This window comes from Perna viridis, chromosome 12 (genome assembly GCF_037379345.1).
Source record: "Perna viridis isolate PV_CMFRI_1.1 ecotype Kerala chromosome 12, ASM3737934v1, whole genome shotgun sequence".
In the NCBI taxonomy this organism is placed as follows: domain Eukaryota; kingdom Metazoa; phylum Mollusca; class Bivalvia; order Mytilida; family Mytilidae; genus Perna; species Perna viridis.
The window spans coordinates 11,951,675-11,960,956 of NC_142456.1; positions in this window are offsets into that span (position 1 = coordinate 11,951,675).

The window sequence follows — 9,282 nt, forward strand, 5'->3', positions numbered from 1 at the left end:
GATGACGTCAATCTTGTGGCAGTATAACCTTGTTCTAGAAACCTAATTGAAAGAAGTCTAGCGCGATACGAAAAGTCTGCGTAGTTAGGGCAAGCTCTGGAATAAGTACGGGTTGTGATATGAAAACCATACACAGGTGCTGAAGGAAAGTTGATAATTCTGAATGAAAACTCATCACGTTTGTCGTAAAGTTTGGTCAATACTTTTCCTTTACCATCGGTCTCTAAGTGTAGGTCAAGATATGAGGCTGACTTCACAGTGTCTGTAGTGTCCTTTATTTTATGTTCTTTTGGGGTAGATGCGATGTATCAAATCCCAAAACTAGGATTGTTTAACGATTGTTTAACACGTCATCTCTATAGCGGGAACTGATATTAAAGATCGAGCTTCGCGATGTTCTACGAGTCAGTATAAAAATTAGTTGTAACTAAAAAAATTACGAGTCAGTGTAAAAATAATTTGATTACATTGATTTATTAATTAAACAACACGCTGTGCATTCAAAATAGTATAACTAATTATAAACGAAATATGATCACGAGTGTCGAAGAACACCTAGATCCATTGAAAGTGCGAAACTTGTTCCGCGCATAAATTAAATATCAATCCGTCCTTAGTACGATAGATTATATTTTCTTTATTAACGATATCCAGTTGATTATTCTATGTATTATACAGGTTGTTTCCAATTGTGTTTGCCATTTCCCGCATAAATATTAAATTTTGTGAACGGCGGACTGATATTCGCCTTGTGACATTTTCGCGGGAGAACGTCCGAGGATGAAATCATCGAAATCATTTCACTGGGTGAATAATAAAAACATTTTTACACAAGGGAAAATTCGGTAATTCAGTGCGATCTCATGTAATAACTATATGTTTTGTCAACACAAACATGGGATTGTTATGTCTAGCAAATTTTACCTAAAACTATGTATCTCTCCGTCTATATTTTCCGGTTCGTTTGTTTGTTCACTTTCACCTTCAAAGTGTAACGTTTCCGGTTTTATTTAAAGTGTTTTTACAATAGTATCAGTTTTGCCAAAACATACCAATAAAGGAATAAGAAAGAGTGACAAAGGGTACCACGATTCTAGAGGAAATCAAAAGAATGTAACCCATGGACAAAGACCAGACATGGAAAACAGACAAACACAACAACGAAACAAATGTAAATGAGCAACTTAAGGTAAGCGTCCTCTGCTTTTCTGGAAACACCCGCTGAAATGCTCATAAAAAGTAAAATCCAGGGCGACGAAAGAGGAAAAGAAAACTACGACACATTGAACAAATCAGTTTTCATGGTGCAGATGGATACATCGTAAAGGTCCACGAGTTCATGATGACGACTATTAAACTTCTGTAGTGATGAAAATTGTATTTTAAATATAATTGCCTACAGTCAAACACTACTTTACAAAGTGCACTTTAAAAACTACTAGAAAAATGCATGATCGAGCAATTTTGTTCCGCGTGTAACAACAAACGCAAGCCTACAAATTTAAAACCAATAATATTTCATTTAGTTTAAAAGATTATAACGATTTGAGGACAGGAAACTAGTAAATGTATTATGTTTTTGATAATAACGATCTGTATAAGTTATTCTGATTTGTTTTTTACAAGTTAACTTCAAATATCTGTGTCAAAATTACCGTAGATGTTGCTGTTTTGTACGTGTTGTCAATAAAATATACAAGTTTTATTTCGACAACATTAATAGGCGGAAACAAATACAACTTGACCAATATCTGTTCAAAAATAAAAGACCACGCATTTCGTAACATATAAACGTGAAATCGACGTTTATGGAACCCAGAAAGGGTCAAATGGAGACCACATCATCACAAAAAATGTAACAATTGTTTACAAACATAAACTGATGAATGTTCTTATGATGACCTTTTTGAACGTCAGCTCTATCTTATGAAATCCCAAACTGAGAACATTCGATGATCCACATGGAAAGTAGGATATCTGTACAAAGCTGAAGTAGAATTAACACAAAATCGATTATGAGTAAGAGTCGTGACATGCATTATTTATCGACATCATAAATATGAACATCATTTTTGGGAAAAAATGATTAAACGTATACATGGACATTCAAACGCATTAGAAATTAAAAACACGATGATACAAATAAGTTTTTACAGTGTTGTCGAGATCCACATTTCAAAACTAGCATTTTATAGTTCGTGATTACTTTTAAAAGGAAAGTTAAAGTAATGCAGTGTTGTTTATGCACATACTCTAACATAGTAACAGATGGTAGAGCGAACCTAAGGCGTATCAAATCGGGCCTTTTTTTTAAATCAAATTGCTTGAAATGTTTGATGTCATCTGTAGAAACAGTTGATATACATTGATAACAAACTAGTCCAATAAATAATAAAGATTGTTATTTCAAAACGAAAAAATAAGATTAATATTTTTCGCATAATTCTTCAATAATAATTTGCGGGCTGGGTCTGGTCCCCTGGTTTGGCCCCTTTTTGATTTTTGTCGTTCCGACTGGCCCACTGTCGATCTTCTGCAAAGTCGACAAATGATCTTTTTTCTTGTCATTTCATTTATATTACAGACTGATGATTTCATTTCAAAGCACAATGACTATGGATAGAAATCATGGGAGACTTTGATTAATTCAAATTATTCTTCACAAAAAGGGAAAATATTGATGTATTACTCCAAACACTATTTAAAAAGCAATTAAGCTAATCCAAAAACAAAGACAACAGTCAAACACAATAACAAACAAGGCAAAAATAAAAAGTAAAGATTCGTCATTGTCAACTGTCAATTGAACAATTGCCATCTTCCCTATTAAGGTTGTGATGTGTCATATATTAAAAGGTGGTTTAAAACGCGAATTCAGAAAAAAATACATCTCTCGTAAAACTAATTTTAATATGGTTATGTATTCGAATGCAAATCAAGTCGCGTGGTTCTTTTATTGTATATAAAGTATTTGTGATTGTAACCAAGTTTGGATTCAAGTCACGTTTTGGAACCTCAGAGTATATCCATAAATTGTTATTAAGATAGACCAATGCACCCGGGAGAGGGATATGCATTTTTAATGTAGTACAAACTGGAGATAAAGCTATTTTGTCTTATATGTAAGGGTTTGCATATCAAATCAAGACGAGCCTTTTATTATCGTCCGATCAGTTTGCCTAATAATTCATGTCCTTATTATTCTAAGAAAGCTTAATAGTATTGGAAAGATTATTTAAAAAAAAACTGGGGCTTCGGAAAAGAAGTATACCTGTAAGGTACCTTATCGAACCAGTAAAAATCTCGGAAATTCTCGGAAAAAGTAAAACGTTGCACATATCAATCTCGCGACACCAAGTAAAAGGAATTTTCTTTCTCAGATGAACCCTAGATACAACATTCTACTTTTTTATACAACCGATAATTCACCGAATGATATTTAAGCGGACTTGTATCAAAATTTTATTTCAAAGGCATATGACAATACACTTTAGAATGACTCAGAGGTTTCAAAGTGTAAAAATATTATAGTTCAGTTTGAAAAGTGTTTTGTTATTACCTTTTAAAGACATCAAGGGGATTGGAATGGTTATAAGTACAATGAAAAGGTAATTTTCGTAGCTAGTGATATGAAAAGCTTACGTACACTATGAAAAGTCCTATCCGTGTCTCTTTATTTGTTTAGGACATCTTATAGCTGGTGCGATCCATTTTTAATGTTATTCGTTTTTTTTTCAGGCCAAATATTAAAAATAAATGGATACAATTGTTTTAAGAATCAATGACACTACATTTGTTTATATGCAATAAAACAATGAATTCGTTCTGAACAAATTAAAACAAGACGTAGCACATTTTAATCATATATTGAAAATCCTGCCACATTTAACTAAACTCCGTTCATTTTACATAAACACATCACAACAGACTAAAACAGAGGGGCGAAACAAAAATCCGAAAAAAAAAATTTCCAAACCAGGAATTTTTAAGTTAGTAACTTCATTCATGCAAACACCTCGTTTAAAGATAAACTAACAATAATACATAAATAAATTTTATTTTTCAACCCCCCCCAAAAAAAAAAAAAAAAAAAAAAAAAAAAAAACAACAACAAAAAACAAAAAACAAAACAAAACTAAACTAAACAAAACAAAACAAAACAAAAAACAAAAACAAACTAACAAACTATCCAACTATGAACTGTAGTCATTATCAAAATATTTATAATTTATTCCTCCCACAAACAGATCAAAAGGTTCTGTATTATATGTTATGACATTCATGCCAACTTCAGTTGTAATAAAGCAAGATTATACCTAATATGTTAGTGTGGTTTTCCCGAAGGTGAACTTTAATGTACATACTTTACACTTTGAGTCTATGTATAAACCTTTTGCACCATATATCTTTCGTTATTTGCTCACTATTTTGTTCTACTGATTTTACACACTTCGAACTTTGCGAATTGTATGCTAATGCAGTAAATTGCTGCAAATGATTAACCGTAAAGACAGAGGTCAGTTGAGTGTCTTATAAAACCTGGTTTAAACCCACCAGTACTAATATTCATTATAATTTAATTTTTGTATCAAAATTCAACAAGTTAAGCATTCAAAAATGTTGATTTAGTCACAGTTATAAACAACATTTAATTTTTGAGTTTAACCGTGTTAATTCTGAAATGAAATTATAAAATAAATAAAACTTAGTGTTCAAAACACGATATGAGAAGATAAGAACACAAATTTATGATAAGATGCATTTGGTTACATTCCCTTTTACCTTAAAGCAAATTATTGCATTTCGAGTTCTCAAGTTTCCATGTTTACTTATATTGCAAAATTTCAGTAAATGTAGCTTGGTCAGCCTGTTTAAGATTATGAATACTTGTTGCATGTACTTTATGTTTATATCTAGAACTTCCTCAGTATTTGTTTCTATTTTTTTATGACAAGATTTTCCTTGAAACACGTCTGCACCATACCAATGTTTGAAATATTTATATCATTTTTTTTGTATATAAGTATTTAATACATAAACTATTTAATATTTTGTTCTGGTAATTATAAAGTTTGAGTAGAAGTTTGTTAGAAATTCATTAAAGAATATTTGGTTATGAAAATTTTATGATCATTCATGATACTCTTCAGTTTATTATGGTTTTTGCCGCCCGTTTTTCTATGTGTACATCTCGGTTCTTTTCTTTGTAAATTTTGTTTTTCTTGTGTTGTAATAACTTTGAAGTTCCCGAATTTGTTTTCAACTTGTCGATGGTTTTCCATGCCAGCTAGACTTCTTAAAATTAAGCTTTAGGAACACGCTTATGTTACTTCCAAATTAAAGTCATAATGACAAAAAAATTATGGTCGTCATAATGAATTCCTAGATAGTTCTTGTTCAGCCATCCGCATAATGAAAACCGACTTTTTTATCGTGTCATTTATTCATTTATTTCCTTTCCTCTTTCGACTACAACGAACTTGTCATTATATGAGCACTACGATGACTGTTTTCAGAGAAAAAACAAAACGGAGGATGTTTACTCTCCTGGTGTACCTGGTGCATGTTTCCAGGTTTATTGGAGTCCAGATGTCGGTTTCACAAAAAGTCGTAAGTGCAAAATTGATCGTAAGTAATGACGTCATAAACTTAAATAGCATTGTGACATCATGTTTATGATCAATTTCGCACTTCAGACTTTTTGTGAAACCGACGCCAGTTTGCTCATTTATAGTTGTTTCCGTGTTCGTGATTTTTATTTATGTCATGTTTTCACTTGTGCTTGTCGTTTTTGTCTTGTTTAGTCGTTATCCTTGGATTATTTTGCTTAGTCTATTCTAGTTCCCTTGTTTTCCCTTTGCAACAACGGAAGTATTTTTCTCATAGGTTACGCATCAGAAAACATTAGAAAAAACAAGGTTAATTCTTCTTAATTGCAGGGTGACAAGTATGGATAAAAAGCCAAAACCGTTAGGTATTTAAGTTTACATATACCTTTAACACTAAACATCTTGTAAATTCATATAGTTTTAAACTTTTGACCAATACATGCATACATGGTAAAACTGAAAAAGTCTTATTCAATATTTTTGATAAATTTCTACAAAAAATGTAGGGGAGTACATAAAAAGCAAAATAAATTGTTTTTCAATACATGTATATGACAAATGTAGCATGTGAGAAGTTGTCTTTTTGACACCCTTTTCCAAAATCTGTTTTTACCGCAAAAGAAATCAGGAATTAGGATACGTTTAAAGTCAACCAATACTTAGACTCAAATATTTACAAAAAGGCGAAAGAGATCTCTGGTACATTGTTTTGAATTCATAATAAAAATGAATGTCATTAACGACCCCCCCACCACCATAAAAAATTTCCAAATATTTTACATTATCTACTTTTAGTTTGAGAATTGGAATACATGTTGTAAAATAAAAAAAATGCGACCTCCATACGATTATAAGCAAAAAAATGAAATTCTAAAATTTCAAAACTGCTTAAAATGAACATTATACATATTCTTCAAATTTCACCACTTCAAATAGAATGCCCTGTTTGCTACGTGCTTCTGTGTTTTACTTTTCTTCTATATTGGAAGACAGATCACATTGAAGCGTCAAACAAAAAAGAATTAACCGAATCCCACATCGTCACCTGAACTTTGTTTTCATTCTAAAACCCACGACATCGGAAGGCGGAATACGGTATTGTCATGTTGTACATAATTTACATTTCAATGACTATACGACAAGAGGAAATACCTAGAAATTAAACGATAAACATTATGCCTTGGGTCACCTAATAGATATATGATTTCATTAGTGTGACGAATGCTAACCACAGATGCAGGTAAACATTCATTTTAAAATTTATTACATTCTGGTTTCTTCTTCAGGTAAGATGTATACAAAAATGATGGTTTTTGATGAATTTGTATATAATTTTTACTTCAGCATTCAACTGTTTTTTTGTTTTTTGTTTTTGTTTTTGTTTGGTTTTTGTTTTTTGTTTTTTTGTTTTTTTCTTTTTTTTGTACATTGTTGTGTTACATTATTCCGCCGGCTATTTTTTCCTTTTCAAAATAGTCGAAACATACATTGCTTTACTATAGATGATTTTTTGCTTTCTTAGTTTTTCATTGTTACATTTATGTCTCCGCTTATGGCTTTAAAAAGATCTTACGTTTTATTAGATGCATTGTTGTAATATAATATATATAAATAAACAACTTTCGTCAGTAATATGACCTGTCTGACCCGGAGATCTGGACTACACTAATCAATGAAGATATACTATGTTGTAAATGTTTTCACGTTTGCTTTCGGCAATGTTTGATACTATATTTCTAATAAACGAACGTACAACAAGTCAACAAATACACTAATTGATGCATCGATATGGCTATGACCTAAATTTAATGTATAATATGGCTATCTGTTAAGTTTTCTGGGTATCATTTGTAGTACTACAATTTAGAAAAGGAGGTATGTTATTTGGGAACATTTATAAATTGACATTTTACTGTAATAAAATTGACAAAAAATTAAAGTTCAAAGATATATTAGTATGTAATAGAATTGTAATACATAGGATGATTTATTTTATTTTTACGTACATGAACAATTTGGGTGCTGTCTTCTGTGAGAATCAGGCAGTGGGTAAATCATGGTAAAAACACACAAGTCTTTCCGTAAATTTGTATTCAAAGTGCTGTTTGAAATGCAGAAAATGGCAGTGATTAGAGGTATAAACGATATGAAAAGCATTACAATATCAACATTAAAGGGAGATAATACACTCTCCCCTATCTTCTTATTGTAACTTTGAAATCTTAATATATGCATTCTTTGACACTTCTAAGACCAACGAACTGTCAATTTGTCTTCAATAGATCATAAACTAGGTGCCCACATTTTCAAATTCGAGTGATTTTGTTTAGCATGACTTATATTTAAAACAAAATTGCCTGCGTCTTATAGATTTCAGCATTTAAGTCTATATAAATAATACCAGGATGTGGTTATTTTACACGTTTTTAAGTAGCTGTCTATGTAAGAATCATGCAAAATCTGCAAAATGTGATACACACCAAAAAAGGCTGCATAATTTTTAATTTTGTAATTGAGTTGTTTTATGGGTCTATACTATGAAATGTGTAATTATTCATTCAAATCTGCCTGCTCTTAGGAGATAATAAACATTGAAAATCCAGTAGATTCTATTGTATTTGAGCGTCATTTACAGAGTTATCTCCCGTCATTTTGAAATCAACAGTGCATTCTATATAATTTTTATCTCCTAAGAGCATGGGGTATATGGAAAACCACATGTTAATATCTGTTTACTATGACATTTAAAACAAAGCATCAAAAATAAAAATATGTAGGCTTTTTACCCATGAATCACATTTTGCATGATCCTTAGCTGGAGTGCTACTTAAGTGAAAAGGTCATCAATACATTTGTCTTTTGATGAAGAAGAATATTAAAACATGTATTTTTATTACTGCTAATTTTTTACTAACGTTTGAGATGAAAGGAATACAAGATGCATATAGATCTGCTTATATCAAATAACTAGTCTTATACCAATTTGTTTTTCTCAGTTTCATTTGAAACTTACACTTAGTGCAGTGAAGATATCAGTATGGCTAAAAAGTGATTGAAATAAATATTTAATTATGATTTAGCATATACGTTTTTAAGAGAACATGTTGCCATCATCTTATTTAATCAATTCTCTCAAAAACTTAAGTGAACATTACTGTTACCGTTCCATGACAACAACTAAGCTTTCATACTTACCACACGCTCCCAATATTGACAATACATACAATGTTTCAAAATAACCGCAACAAAATTATTGTAAATAACAAAAAAAAATTGACATGATGACGTCGTGATATTACAAAAAGGAAAGAAAAGATTAAAAAAGGAAAAAGTATAGTAGACTTGTGCTTGTGTTTGGGTTAATTTTTAATAAGGCAATATATTCATCAGCTTTGTCAGGAATGTGACATGATTAAATTAATAGATTCAGACAAATGTTGACCATGACTGGACATTTTTTTCTCACATCAAGTTTCGTTTGTACCGTCTTTCTTTGATTGTTTGTGATTTTTGGGCAAAAGTTGCATTTATTTTGCCTTTTTGGAAACATCATTAAAATGAAAAAAAAAATTAACCGTCACACTTTAAGGTTATACACCAGCTGCTACGCTGGTGTAATATCTATTTTGCCAGATTTATTTTAGACTTGACTTAGTGTTCGATAATTTTATTG